We start from the raw sequence: 16,258 nt of genomic DNA on the forward strand, positions 1-16,258 counted from the left end.
GAAAGAATAGGGAAAACCTATCCCTATTAACTGCCAGCTGGACGTTGCCTTTTTTTTATTTAGAAAAGAGGGTGACTGAGCTCAGTTTGAAAGGGTATAGTGGTCCTAGGCTGATTCTGGAGCCTCACTTATGCATGCCAAGGTTTTGGCCACACCAGGAACAACTCTCTTGGATCCTTAGGGCCTCTGGTTAGGTTCTATCGAGCCTGCAGTGAGGATACCACAGACATCATCAAAGGCCCTGCCATGGTCAGTAAGGAAACATGGAATAACACCTGCCAAAGACCCAACAAGGGATCTGTAGGTAGGGTTCCATTTGTCAACCCCCAAGTCAGTATACACACAAAGGCCTGCATCTATAGGTATTTATTATGCACAAGCCTGGCGAAGAAAATATGCAGCATGATTATAGCAACACGGAGTATTCCAGCTTCTATGTGGACAGCCCCCTTTATAGTAGCCACCCAGTAGTGATTTTTGGTGAAACATAAACCCATTGCTTTGACTTTCCCAAACTGTAACCTCTTGTTCAGTATTTTCTTAACTTTATGACTAACAATATGACAGAACACACTATTCCAAGAAGACAAAGGGGAGGTTCGAGCCTCTCTGTGCTAGGTAATTTTAAACACGTTTGTAAATTTATAATCTGGTCCTACCATCTGATCATGACAGAGAATGAACCCCTCTCAAACTGTCCTTTTATCTGCTGTCCCACTGCTACGAGCAACAAGTCAGCATGTCTATGGGAAGGCTTGCATCATAGGCCTTTCACCGCCATGTGTTATTTGAAATGTCAGTGAGGAGGCCAGGTGTTTCTAAATTCCTTTTTGTGAGGGTGCTTTCACAAGATTTTCCTCTTCCCCCCACAACTACCTGATAAATACAGCAGTGAGCTCCTGCGATCATAGTTCCTCATCTTGCAGCTAGTGAGCCCATAGCAGAGGCTGCCGCACCAAAAAAACCATCGTCCTCACAGCAATGCACTTGACTGCAGTACTTCCGAAGTGGCTGCCGGCTGCATGCCGCCTTTATACCTTTTGTTTTAATCCCGGCCCGGCCGCGGCATGGCCCACAGACTAGTGCCAATGCCATGATGAAAATGCAATTTGCAAAAATGCACTCTTCTGCGGGCGGCGGGCAGGCGGCAGTCTGCAGACAGTCGGCAGCAGCAGCAAGCAGGAGGGAGGGACAGTGGGACATGCAGGCAGGGGCTACTACAAATAATTAAATTATGGGGTGCGTGCAGCGTGCCTCAGTCTCTGGCTGGCTTAGTTGTTCTGGAATGCTCTGGCCTCACGGGTCACATGCACTTATTATTGCACGAACCCCAATGCGCATGTCATGTCACCACCAATGCCGCCCCTCCCCACCCTAAGGTGGGTGAACTGAGACGCGGTGGCAGAGACATCTGCGCTGCGCGCGACCCACCCGCTATTTTAAATAATGATATTGATTGCATTTGCACTAGTACAGAAAAAGAAAGTCCAGAGATTTATTGATGGTGTGCTTTTTTTGCCCCCACACGGAGCGCCGAGCAGCGAGGAGAGACGCAGACTACTACTAGCAGGTCTCTAGTCTGTACTGAGCTTCAACTTCTCTATTTATTGACTAGCGCGGCACGCCAGACAAAAAAAACGGCCCAACAACAAAACCGGCCCCCTGCCAAAAAAACGGCCCCCACCCCTGGCAGCCTACCGGAGGATTGCTCGGTGCCCGACATTGCCAGTCCGGCCCTGGTGGAGAGGGTCTTTCGGACAGATGTGACAAACTTTCAGTAACTTCCCGCCAATACCCCTGCAAGGAGGGGCAGGACCATAGCATGAGAATCAAGTCAGCTTCAGGCAGGTGGCAGTGGGGGCAGTCTGATGGGGCAAATGGGTACATTGTATGGACCTTATTTGATGTCAAATATAACTCTTTTATTACATGTATTTGTCCCCACAAGTAGCGTAGGCAGGAATGATCTAAGGCCATGCCCCAGCCAAAACTGATATTTCTTCGCCTTGTGAAAGAGCTGGCCGTGGGTGAAGGTCAGGATTCGGGAGGCTTTGATGACTTATGGCTTGGTTCAGAGTTTCCTGGGGGGAAGTACTAATGCACTAGCTAAATATTCTTTCCAAACTACTACAGTACTGCAGGAAATTCAACATTTCTATCAACAATTGGTGGTTTTCCGGTTATCACCAACCTCTAAATCAAGCCCTTCATGCACTTAGGAATTTAGAAAGCTAAAATCTACTGCTTCTGTGAGTCTGACATGCTAAATAATGCGCCACAGATTTCAACGAGACCGGTTGTTCTAAGTTGTTCTGAGAAGTGGCAGCAGGAGGAAAACTCTCTCTGACATCATTAAAACCTAAATTCAAGAGACGAATGCTGAATTTATAAGCAATTTCAAAGCCAACAGGTCTGGCCTTGGCATGATGGCATAACAGTTATTTTTTAAACATTTTTAATGCATCTAAGGCTAACAAAATGAAAAGAAAACACACTGCCACTTAAATGTGGCCACCGCGTTTGCAATAAATGTTTTAAATTTAAAAGATTTAACTGATGTTTTTCAAGTGATATATTTTTTTCAAAAACAACTCTTTCAGTTGTGCCTTGAATTTGACTAATATGATTTTTTGTGAGGGCAAAGATGAAATCATCTCCCAAGCAAGTACTAGAATTGCAAAATGCTTCAATGTCACAATCTCATGTAAACACTTATAACAGCAACTTTAAAAGGGAGACGGGAAGTAAATTACCATGTAATTGGGAATCCCAAAGGCAGGCACACTAAAGAGTTATTTTTTAAGAAAATATCCAACGATAACATTTAAACACACACCTTGAAAGAGCTTTGTCATTGATGGGAGCGGATGTGGAAGTAGAACAAGGGAACAAGCAGGATCTGGAACTGGAGCTAGTACAGAAGTGGGATCAGCCGTGTAAAGGAGTGGGCATGGAAGCAGCATGACGAGGCACCCAGGATGAAGGGATGCAGAGCACAAAAGGGAAACAGGAGTAGGTTTTAATTGATGAGGAATAAATCACGTGTGCCTTTACTGCCAGCCCGGAGCAGCCAGGGGGACAGATGAGCAATGATACACACTCTGCTTCGAAAGCGTCCAATGCAGGGTACCACATCTGGGATGACCTTGGGTTATGGATCTCTTATAGATGGAAGCTGTTTCAGATGTGTCCCTCTCATCTGAGGCGGTTTCTCTGCCAGTGGGGCAGTGATACTTCTTTATTTTGACTGAAGGTGGCCAGCATTGTATACATTTTTCGAAACAGACCCATAATGTATGATTGCTGGGTTGCTAGCTAAGAGTATTTAAATATGGCAGTGTTGCATGCTTGATAGCTTGTGTTTTCTTCTACCTATCGTTCTGATTGGCTCCGTTGGGTCTTCTTTTCTGTACATGCTGCCTTTAAGGCATGTGTCTGTTAAGCTCCTACATTTTCCATCCCAGATCGGGTGATAATTGAAAACTTCTTATCTGGAGTTTCACTTGGCTCCCTCCATTTACAGCCCTAGAATACAAAAGGCCCTTTATTTAGTGTAGTTCCCCCTCTCCCATGCAGCGTGCCCCCCGCCTCTGGACTTCCACTGCACCTCTAGTCTAATGTGTCTATCCTCTGGGATCCTAATGTTGTGTCTGCCTCACACTTCATCCTCCTAAATCTAACTTGTCCTGATCCACAGCACTGCTGTTGCTTTTTTATGTCAATTCCCTAGTAGCTTTATCACCCCGTTTGGGTGGACACCCTGGGCACACTAGTGTGGTTACTGTCTATGTCCTTGGATTGTCTATTTCTGTGCCTTTTGGGTGGTCCTCATGGGTCCAATACTGTGGCATCTGCCAAAATATTTGTTTAGCACCTTTCACCCCTTCTTGTTAGATCCTAAAGACCCACTACTGTGTTACTGTCAAATTGTGCTTGATGCACCATTATTGCTTTCTGGGTTGACCCAATAAGCCTACTACTGTGGTGTCTGCTTTTACTTCCTTGTGTAGAACTACTTCTGGGTTCTGACACCCACAAGCTTATTTGAAAACCGTTGAGCTAGCTTGAACATTCTCCTGAGAAGTCACCTTTCAGTTTTACTCTTAAGTGTTATGCACTCATCTCTCTGCATGCAAGATGCTTCTCAATATTATTCTTCAATTAACTGTAGCTTCAATAAATCACTCACTTGCTCCTCTAGGTGGTCTCAATCCGGTCTATTGTTTCCAAGTTTTTTTATCCTCTCCAGGGAAGGGTAGACTCTTCAGTCTAGTATAATACAAGGTCATTTCTCTTACCTGCTGTTACCGGCCTCCAGCACAACCTGCACAAATCACTAAAGTAGACCATCGCCCAACTGGTGCAAAAACTGTATCCAGTATTGTCTCCATCAACGACACAGCCTATATGTCTAAATCAACCAGTCCCTCATGGATGAATTATCTCCTCTTTTTCCAAAACCCGGCAGAACACAATCTTAAGCAGAGGTACCCTTACTCTCTTGCAACACCTCTTCTCCTCCACATGATGACTTCACTTCTCTCCATGAGACACCTCATTAACATTACTCTTCAGAGCTGCCTGGACCAGGCAAGCCTTATGACAATGGTTAAATCTATATTCCTTTCCCTCTTTCCGACCAATGCTTCTGCATTTGTCCTGTACACATAGCCCAGTCAAATCACATCTAGAATCTGCTGACTCTCCCACCCCATCTAGTGCCTCTTCCTTTCTAAACTGTCTTTACTATCGGCCTATTGATCCTTGAAAGCATTCCGACACCTCTTTTACTCATTATATGCCTCTATTTCCATAAAAACCCCCAAAGATTTGGAATGATGCTGCTGGTTTTTCGACTCTGAGAGAGCACTGGGGCATGTTAACCAGACCTCAGTGCCAGTGCTTTGACCTTAAATGTGTAAAGTTAAATTGCTATACCCAATTAGAATAACGCTACGTAGAAGTCCCTAGTCCATGTACCAGGGGTACCCTGGACATGGTCGGTGAAAGTGTCCTCCTGGGGCAGTAGAACTGATTGTGCCACCCTGGATGTGACAACGTGAAACATGTCACTGCAGCCTGTTTGAGCAGTTTTAAACTGCTATCCCAGCTTTGCCATTTAAACTAATATATATATATATATATATATATATATATATATATATATATATATATATATATATATATATATTTTTTTTTTTTTTTTTTTTTTTCTCAGCCTCCGCTTGACGAATCACCCCAAGACTTTCAGGGTAGGAGCTGAGTGGAGCGCCCCACCTATTTTGAAAATTTCGCGAGGATTCGTCAACCGGCGCCAAAGTTATTCAAAATAGAATTTTCAGATTTCCTATGGAAACACGGTCCTAACTATAACTATCTACTGGCGACCACCAGTAGATAATATATACACACACATGTGTATATATATATATATATATATATATATATATATATATATATATATATATATATATATATATCACCAACACAAGTCCACCAGCCGTTGCAAAAGGTTCCTGGGGAGTGGGAAACCTGTGTCTTGGAATATATATATATATATATATATATATAACCTACTGGTTAGGACCTATTTTCCATAGGAAATCCGCAACGTTCTAAAAGTTCGACAAGCGGGGGCCGAGAAAAAAGGGTGGTCCCAAAACACATTTTCCCCATGCATTTTCCCATAGGACCTTTAGCCGTAGCTACAGCCCGAACTGCTGAACGGAATTACACCAAGTTTGGCAAAGAGTTAGTCCTCAGATCAGACTCGTGCCTTTTGCTTAAGTGGTGTAAATCCGTTCAGTAGTTCCTGAGAAAATTAGAGTTAAATGTACATATATATCTATGGCCTCGGAGGATCCGCGCACCCTCCCGATCACGAGCTGAATTTTAACTGGCTGCCAACACTCTGAATCAGGAAGTGTTGGCAGCCATCTTGTGTCTCGGTAGAACCGAGGCACAAGAAACACACAAAAAAAGGCACAAAACGCGAAAAGGGGGCAGGGTAGAAACACCCTAACCCTCTAGCCCTGCTCGGGGGGTCCCACAAGGACCCCCAAGGCCCAAAAATGTTTTTTTTTTTTTTTAATGGGAGGATGCGCGCTGGGTGCGCGCATCCTCCCGATAGAAAAAAAAAATCAGCGCGGGCTCCCGTGCTGAATATGCTAATTTGCCCCCGGGGGGCCAAATCCTGGGGGCATAATTAAAAAAAGTAAGTGTGGGGGGGGTCACAATCCCCCCCACACTGCCCCTGTGACCGCCACCCCCAGGGCTCTAACATAGTATATGCGGGGGGGCTCACAGCCCCCTCGCAGCCCGTGGACCACCACCCCCCCGGGGCTTCTTGAAAATGGGTGGGGGGCTCTCAGCCCCCCCAGCCCCAGGGACCACCACCCCCCGGGGCTTGTAACAATTTGGTGTGGGGGGGCTCTCAGGCCCCCCCAGCCCTGGGGACCGCCACCCCCCGGGGCAACTTGAAAATGTGGGAGGGGGGCCATGCGGCCCCCCTCCTGGAGCCTTGTATAGGCCCTGGGGACCGCCACCCCCCAGGGCCGGCTCCTGCAGTGTCCCGGGGTGCCCACTCCCGGGACACTGTACTTTGCAATGACAGGGCGGGAGCCTCGCGGCTCCCGCCCTGTCATTGCAAACTGCTTTGCTTCATTGAAGCGAGAGCAGGGAAACCTGCTCTCGCTTCAATGAGGCAAAGCTGATTTCTTTTCCACATGGGGAGCAGCATGTTAGCTGCTCCCCATGTGGAAAAGCAATGCCGGCTCCTGCAGGAGGCGGGGAGCCAGCGGGACCGTGGGGGGATTGGGGACGCCCCCAACAAAGAGGGCCAGCCCCGGGGATGGGGTCCCCGGGGCTAGTAGTAGCCCGGGAGGGGGGCCACGCGGCCCCCCTCCTAACACAATTAAAAAAATAAAAATACGGCCCCGGGACCATACGTGGCCACAGGAGGGGGGCAAGGCAGCCCCCCTCCACAATAAATCATTTTTAAAAAAAGGACCATGCCCCGGGAGATGGGGTCCCCGGGGCAAATTATGGCCTCGGGAGGGGGGGCCACGCGGCCCACTTTCCGATTTTTTATTTTCTTATAAAAAAATAAATATTGGGGGCAGGCCCTAGGGGATGGGGTCCCCAGGGCCAATAAATTAGAAAAAGAAGGAGGGCTACACAGCCCCCTTCTAAAAAATGGAAAAAAAAGAAGAAGACGGGATCGGGCCCCTTCCCCTTGAATACTGGGAGTCCCTGGGGGCCAACTAGCCCACCAGGAACCTCCAGTATGCGCCAGGGGGCTGTGTGGCAGAGAGGTGTAATGAGGCCACGCCCATTTTTACACCTCTCTGCAACACAGCTCCGTGGCCCTTACTTAAGGTACCTGGTGGGCTAGTTGACCGCCAGGGTACCTCAGGATTCAAGGGGACTTAATCCCCCAACTTAAAACGCGCCACGGGGCCCGTTTGCACAATGGTGAAGGTAGGGGGCGGGGCCTGAGGTGATATGTGTGCAAACATGCCCTGTGGTGTTTTTCAATCTTGAGGTCCCCTGGGGGCCAACTAGCCCACCAGGTACCTCCAGTAAGCGCCACGGAGCTGCGTTGCAGAGTGTTGTAAAAACTGACATGGCCTCTGAACACCTCTCTGCAACCCAGGCCCCTGGCGCATACTGGAGGTACCTGGTGGACTAGTTGGCCCCCAGGGGACCTCAGGATTGAGGAGGAATTAATTCCCCAACTTAAAATGCACCACAGGGCATGTTTGCACACATATCACCTCAGGCCCCGCCTCCTTCCTTCACCATTGTGCAAATATTCCTCTAAAATCAGCCGAACTACGAATTTCGATTTACTCACCTGTAATCAGGAGAGAACCCAGGGCTGCATCTTCCACAGGAATCCATTGTGTGGTTTTCACCACAAAAGTTTCTAAGTGTCCAATATTGAAACGTACAAATATTCCTCTAAACTCAGCCGAACTACGAATTCCAATTTACTCACCTGTTATCAAGAGAGAACCCAGGGCTGCATCTTTTAGCCCAGCACTGACCCTGAAAGGTAATTCTAAGTGTACTTACAAGTAACTTGTATTTCCTGCCATAGGAATCCATTGGGTGGTTTTCACCAGAAAAGTTTCTAAGTGTCCAATTTTGAAACGTAGAAATATTCTTCTAAAATCAGCCTAACTACGAATTCCGATTTACTCACCTGATATTAGGAGAGAACCCAGGGCTGCATCTTTTAGCCCAGCACTGACCCTGGAAAGTAATTCTAAGCGTACTTACCAGTAACTTGTATTTCCTTCCACAGGAATCCATTGTGTGGTTTTGACCAGAAAAGTTTCTAAGTGTCTATTTTCACAAACTAAATATATATTCCTAAAAAATCATCTGTATGACTTAAACACATTCTTTCAACTGTTTACAGGAGATTCACCAGTGGTGGATGCAGGATCCACCACTGAGTAAGAAAAAGTAACGATAACACTACTTACCTGCTAAGTGCATTTTCTGCCATAGGATAACATTGGTGATTATATGTGAAAACATTTCTAAGTGTCAACTTTTAAAATACAATAATATTCCTTAAAAATCACTACTGTAACCAAAGCGCTTTTACTCAACTGTTTACAGGAGATGTCCAAGGGCTGAATCTAGGGTCCAGTCCTGATGACATCTCAAATTTTGGGAGTGGCTGTATGCCCCATAGTGCAAGGATATCTGTGTAATGTGCTGTTTGTTTTTCTGCAGGAAGACACAGAACTTGTTAGTATTTTTATGAGTAAGTGAACTTGAATGTGTTTAACTGTATAGGTGAGTAAATTGGACTGTGATTAATTATTTGCATGACTGACTAGATGTGTCAGTACCTCAATGGATGATTGGCGGTGTGTGAGTGTCTATATAGGTGTATAAATGCACAGAGTGACTGTAAGTATGAGTGACTGTACAGGTGAGTGAGTGGACATGTATGTAGACCTGAAAGTAAATGAGTGGGTGAGTAGTAATTGGTATTGGAGTATCTATGGTTGTCAAAATGGCAGTCTGAAATTTTGAGTTGGTGTATCAACGGTTAAATTAGGGTGTGAGAAGATGCAGTAATTTATCACATGGATGATGTCATCAGCGATGTCATCAGTGATGTCATTTGAGATCTCATGAGTGATGTCATCAGTGATGTCACTGACCATGTCATGAGTGATGTAATATGTGACGTCATCAGCAGTGCATTGCGGGGGCGCGAGTTATAGTTAGCTGGACTAACTATAACAGGGGAATTTCTAGGGTTTTGTACGAGGGAAATGTCCAGCTAACTATAACGCCCCTGAAACCTATGGTTTTTTCAGTGAATTTCTAAGGTTTTTTAAATGCCAATTCCTAACTATAACGCCCCTGAAACCTTTGGTTTTTTCAGTGAATTTCAAGGTTTTTTAAATGCCAATTCCTAACTATAACGTACATGAAACCTATGGTTTTTTCAGGGAATTTCAAAGGTTTTTTAAATGCTAATTCCTATCTATAACTTATCTCGGAAGATATCATGTTTAATGATTTTGATTGGATTTCTATATTTTTCAAAATCATTGTGTCAATTTCATTAATTAAATTTAAAAAAAAAAAACTTTTTATCACCATTTTTTAAACTTATTTTTTCAATTAATTCTTTAAAAATTAAATATTTTTTTAACATAATAGCTTTTTCAAACATATTTTTTTATATTTGTCAAAATATTTTTTTAACTATATGTGCAAAACTTTATTTTATATATATATTTTTTCAATGTTTTTGGATCCGCGCACCGTTCTCAATCCCTACGTGTTAGCATCCGCGCATGGTATGCGTCGGGTACGTGTTTACTGCGTGATCGCAATGCGACTGGTATGCGACTCCCAGCCTATAAGCGACAAGTTCGATGTACGTAACACGACGTTTACGCGCTTCCGCGACGCGTCATCTGCGTCTATGACGCAGTAGGTGCGCGGATCCGCGAAGTATTTAACATTTAAAAAAACACATATATATGTATTTCATGTGAATATTAATTCAAGACAAACTCTAAACTAGTCTTAAAACTAATATATTTTTACATCTAATCCTATAATTTTTTTAAATTCAATTTCGCGTATGCGCACTGGGTGCGTGCTGCGTACACGCAGGGTGCGCGGATCCCATGTGACCTGCAAAAAAAGAGATTTGATTGGTTCATAACACTTCCTGTTCTAACTACTGAAAGACCCCACCCATTTCAATCATTCTTCTTTGAGCTTCTTTGGAGAACCATCTCTTTGGAGAGAAGTGTCGGCATTAAGCAAATCACTGACTTATTTTTAGCAATTTCCACATAAACTTTTGCAGCAACTGCATTTTCATTTGGAAAGGCATTGCAAAGTAATCGACTCTCCAAAGCTTTTTTCCCTTTTTTTGAAAGAATTCCAATTCTTATATCTTGAAGAATAGTTCCCTATTCAGCATCATTTGCCTGTCGCATATTTGTTGTCAGTTCTTTGTATTTAAAATTACTCCAAATGTTCACATTACCAACACTGCCAAGAGACTTTCAGGTATATTCATGGGCAAGTGTTTTAAATACCGGTTGTCCTTTTACCGGTGTCAGTTGTAGTCCAAAAACTATGACGTGTTTTCCTCCAAATAACACGAAAGGCAAGCATCACGTTTGAGACCATGCTCACCTCATCAATAATGAGAAGTTTCATTTTCTTCAGGACTCTTGAAACTTCACAACAAGCTTCTCCAGATAGCTTGTGGTATTCCAATTTGTTCTCATGCTCTACTGGCAGCATTAGTAAACGATGTAAAGTAATTCCTTTGATGATATGTGCTGCCAACCCAGTTGGAGCAGTGACAACACAAGACAAATGCGACTCAGTTGTTTTTGCAGATAACTTGTAATTACTTTAATTAAGAAACTCTTTCCTGTTCCAGCTTGACCACTAACATACATTTGGATAGGTTGAAATGATGTACATGAGCACACTCTCTTTTCATGAAGTAATCCATGGTCAATCAGCTCTTTCACTTGCTGATATATTTGTTTCTGTTCAACATTTAGTTGCTTTTCCAAGTTTCCTAACTGTATTGCATCTTCTTGTGCGTGATACATTGCTGTTTCCACCTCATTTATTGCAATCGCTGCTTCATTTTCAACAATTGGTTGTCCTAGTGGATCTTGACTCAGTGCAGCAGAACTTTGACTGTCTTGAGAACTGTCTCTAGCAATCTCAGCTGCAATTGTAGCTTCTTGATCAATTTCATCATTCAACATTTTCACATAATTTGCGAAAGCACTGCATTGTAAGCTATCTTTACAAGCATTAAATGAATCTTCATAGCTGGGAAAATCTCCAAGTAATTCCAGTTCAGAACGCCATGATTTGAACATTTGCAAAAGGGCTAAATAGTAAAATTCCCTTTTGTCAGCAGTGTTGCAACTCAGTTTTCTGTGATTAATTAAATTTCCTTTCCTTTGTTTCACCAGACATCCTTCGGAACCAATCACTCCATATTTTCCATCGTTGATGTTCTCTGTAGTATTCCGTTTAAAAGTGTAGTTTTGCAGCACTTCATAGAGACACATGTTCTCAAGATGATGACTTCTCTTTGGATAGTATGTGTCCAACATATTGGTTTTCAAAATATCTGTACTTTCAGGGTCATTTTCTGCTAAATATTCAATTTCTTGAACATATTTCAGTACCCGATTTCGCATTCCTGCAAGACCTAGACTCACCCAAATGATTCTTCTACTTTTGGAATATAGACTTGCAGATGATAACCGATCTGAACATTCATATGCTCCAATTTCATGATGCGATAACATCTTCAAACTGAAACTGTATAATTTCTTACGTAGAGTCTTCTCGTGAGAAATCTCTTCCCACATTTCTTTCAATTCAGTCTTTTCTGCTTTAGTAATGTAAGACATTACATATCGAGCAACAGCAATGGAATGGTCTGCAACATACTGAATATCCATGTTAGCGTTCCACATGGATAAAATAACTGGATTGTAGTCATTTATGTATTTTGATTCTTCGCTTCTTCTTAAGTTGTAGGTGTTTTTCGGAGACTTTCTTGTGATGGTATGTCGTACAGCCGACATAAAACTGTTCACTCTTCCTTTGGCTAATACAGGACGTGGAAATCCAAAATGACATTTGGTATAGAACTTATCCTTTGACTTGTACTTTCGTCGACAGTATTTTCCACACCTATGGCTTTGAAATCGTAAGACTTGTTGTCTTAAGTTTTTCTCTTCTCTACTATTTGGAAGAGCACATGTAGCATAATTTTCAATGAAAGACAAAACAGTTTCATCTGAATCTGTTCCAAATTTGGGGGCGTCCTTGACCCATAACAACATATGTATGTAAGGAGCACCTCTTGCTTGATACTCCTTTCTCCAAAAGAAATCCACAACTTCTCCAAGAGGAGGATTATTTTTATTGCAGATGAAGACATCATAGCTTCAAATCTATAGTTGAAATATCTGCATACATTGACAGGATCCAAAGAGCACAATTCTCCAGGTGTCTTGTATTCAATATTTTTTATATTGGAATTTGCCTCTCGAAGAAATTCAATTAAATCATCCCAAGCATACTCAGCACAGCTTAGTGTAACGAACCATGTAGGAGTTCCCAAGTTCCGTAGCATGCATTTCAGTTCTCCATGTCGACGGTACCAATATTCATTAGTCTCACGCTGACATGCCATCAGATTAATCAACTGAGATTCTAAATGATCATCTCTCTGATGCACTTTATCCATAAAATCCTTTGCACTTACATTTTGAAGATGCATTCCAGTTTTTAAAATGTTATTTACTGCATATGAAAGTCCAGACAAGTCACTTTCAAACAGAAGATGAAACATATAAGGGATACATTGTCGAAATCTTGGATCTTCTGCATATAATCTTGTTGTCCGATATTCAGATGCAGGAATCTGCACAGGACGTTCATCATATCGTCCACCTTTTCCTGTTGGAAACAACTACGGGAAACAACGAGCTTCCAAGCTCTCTTCCCATACACTCATGGGACTTCCAGTTGCTTTTTTCATTTGAAACAAATCAATTGTATTCCCCATCACCTCTTTGGAATGAAGTGGATGTACACTGTAATGTTCATAGATCTCTTCAGATCTGGACATGTGCACTTTTTCAATTTGTCCACTTAATGTTTCACTATCTTCTGCTAAATCTATTTCTTCTTCTCCTCCAACAAACACATTTTTATAGTACTCATTATTTTTTAACAGATACAATGATGCCTTTTGCACTTTTCTAACATCCACTAACTCTTGCCAGATTTTTTTATTCTTAGTAGGAACACCATTAACTAGAATGACTAGTGACTCATTTTCTGCATGATCTACACCAATAGTTTCAACATTTTTCCTTAAATCTAATGGTAAATACACAACTCTTCCCTTCAATCCTCTTTGCAACTCTGATGGAGGTAATGTACTTGTTTTGGGCTCCATACGAACAATAGCCTGAAACGGGTGAACACATTGTATCAGAATAGACTCATACGTATTTAAATCTATCAGCTCTGGAGGAATAGCAACCAACTCTAGATTATTATGAACAGCTCTAGCAGGCATTTTATTCTCATCTAATTTATTATAACAATATTTGCAAATACGCTGCTCACATCCCAAATCAAAACAATCCTCTACCAACAAATACATTGCAAATTCCATCCACTTATCATTATCTTCTATTTCACTTTTTAAATACAGATTGACACCCCTAGTCTGATTTTTATAGTGACTTCGCCGACAACAAATACAAGATACATTTGGTCTTTCACCTGAAATTACCTTAAATTTTGTTATTTCATCCTCAAATTTTTCAGTAATTTCAGGTTCTACATTGTCTTCAACATTTTGTTCTACTAATGTGTCAGTTTCTTCACTCTCTTGCTGAGGCCCAAAGTAACAAAACTCAATATCCTCACAGACCTGCTTCACATCTGAAACTGACCCACGTAAAAGAGCACTGTTCAACTCACTTAACTTTAGTGCTGGACTTCTTGCATAATACAACCTTCTCACTAACTTCCGCATTTGAGTATGATGTACTGCCAGCATTCTGAAATGGTGAAAAACACTTTCACAAACTTTCCTAGAAAGACAAGGCAGAGAATGACCTTGCAAACCAGTATGTTTTCTCACTCTGCAAGGGTCTAGTCCTTGCAGCAGCTTAATCTTTTGTTTTACACTTTTTTTAGTATAGGCTCGTAACAAACGACATAATTTTTCAATAGATGCCTGTCGCACACTGCAAACACTACTGCAATCCCAAGTGTACACAGGGTTTTTAGCAAGTCTCCCTAAAACTTCATCAGCTATCACTTCTTCTGCATTTCTTTCAACCATTTTCTCTTTCTCCATTGGACAACCATCACTAACTTCATAACCTCTACCACTGGTGTCAACTGCATACAATAATTTTTCACTTAGTGAATAACTCTCTTCATTAAAAAAAGGCTCTGAACTAGAACTGTGTTTCCATTCTCCCCCAAAAAATCACACATTTCTTTTTTATGAATAACTCTTTTCCTCCTACTTTTGGCCTTCATTACATATATTGGTTTATCTAGTGATTGAATTCTGTTTAACACTAAAATAAACAGTTTCCTTTTTACTTCAAAAGCCTTTTCCACAATGCTTTCAATATGCTTCTTCTTTTTATAAAATAAAGCTCTCTGTTTATATTTCTTCACATCTTTCAGCAAATTATGCAATACTCTCTTGTAAAATATTTTTTGCGTAATTCCTTATACTGATTTTGTCTACTTTATCTCATTTGACTGAACATTTGCTTCTTTACTTTTCCTCTTATTTTGATTTTTTTTCTTACTTAAAAAATTCTCAGAAGTTGCAGAATTCTCTACATTCTGTTTGCTCCGACAAAAAAGTTTAATAAATTGCTTTGTGATCTTACCAGAAGATTTTTTCCTTTTAGCCACATTATCTTGTACATTCAATACTTGTTGTTGACGTTTCTTCAAATAATCCTCCTGTCTCTGTTCTTTTCTTTTTCTTTTTTTTCTGGCATAATTTCTCGATTTTAACGTTGAAAAACAGTATCTGCAAAAAAGAATCACAAATAAATGTATATTAATAATATTAATAACTTTCAAATTTACAGTATTCCATTACTGTACAAACACATTTTATATAAAAACTGACTAAGAAACTGTAGCCCTGAACCACAAGTGTGACGATGATTAAAACACTACATACATAGAGCATACTACTTTGAAGCAGTTCATGCCCTAAAGCCTACCACACTAAAAGACTACATGCTAACTGACTGAATGATTACAGTACTAAAAGGAGACACACTGGGTGAGTAACAGGGTGTTTCCTAGAAGTGTATGAATACTAACTGGAGAATTGAAGGTGCGAAATACAACTGTGTAGCTGATGAGAGAACTGAATGCATACTGGATAGGCATTTAAAGCAGTCTATGTGCTAAGGCCTGGCCCACTGCATGAGTACTTGGGTACTGACTGAATGATTAGACCTCAGCAAGGAGACTGCCTGGATGAATTTATAAGAGGTAGGCTTTTCGCACAGGGAATGGATTAGTACTTGGTACTGAATGGGTCACTAGAAGAGTGCAAAGGGAGTGACAGGATGTTTGCTGGACTATATGGATACTGACTAGGGAATTGAAAGTGTAAAAGACAAGTCTCTAGGTGGTTAGAAGACTGCATGCATAGTGCATAGGGGTTTGAAGCAGTCCATGTGCTAAGGCCTGGCTCAATGCATGAATACTTAGACAGTGACTGAATCATTAGAGTACTGGAAAGAAAGTGTCTTGGTGAATTTATAAGTGTTTGGGTTTTGGCACAGTGAATGGATTACTACATGGTGCTGAATGGGTCACTAGAAGACTGCAAAGGGAGTGACAGGGTGTTTCCTGGAAGTGTATGGATACTGACTAGGGCATTGAAGGTGTGGAAAACAACTGTATAGGTGGTTAGAGAACTACATGCATAGTGAATAGGCGTTTGAAGCAGTCTATGTGATAAGGCCTGGCTCACTGCATGAGTACTTGGGTACTGACTGAATGATTAGAGTACAGCAAGAAGACTGCCTGGGTGAATTTATAAGTGGTAGGCTTTTGGCGCAGGGAATGGATTAGTACTTGGTACTGAATGGGTCACTAGAAGAGTGCAAAGGGAGTGACAGGATGTTTGCTGGACTGTATGGATACTGAC

The 16,258-nt window shown here is 41.9% G+C and overlaps 1 protein-coding gene across 2 annotated transcripts in view; it reads left to right on the forward strand.

Annotated features, from left to right (window-relative positions):
- Nucleotides 1-16,258, forward strand: part of LOC146833816 (dimethylaniline monooxygenase [N-oxide-forming] 2-like) — an 830,014-nt gene that overhangs the window by 667,606 nt on the left and 146,150 nt on the right. The gene's annotated exons all lie outside the window — the stretch shown is intronic.

The sequence above is a fragment of the Triturus cristatus genome, chromosome 4_2 (assembly GCF_964204655.1).
Source record: "Triturus cristatus chromosome 4_2, aTriCri1.1, whole genome shotgun sequence".
Lineage (NCBI taxonomy): Eukaryota > Metazoa > Chordata > Amphibia > Caudata > Salamandridae > Triturus > Triturus cristatus.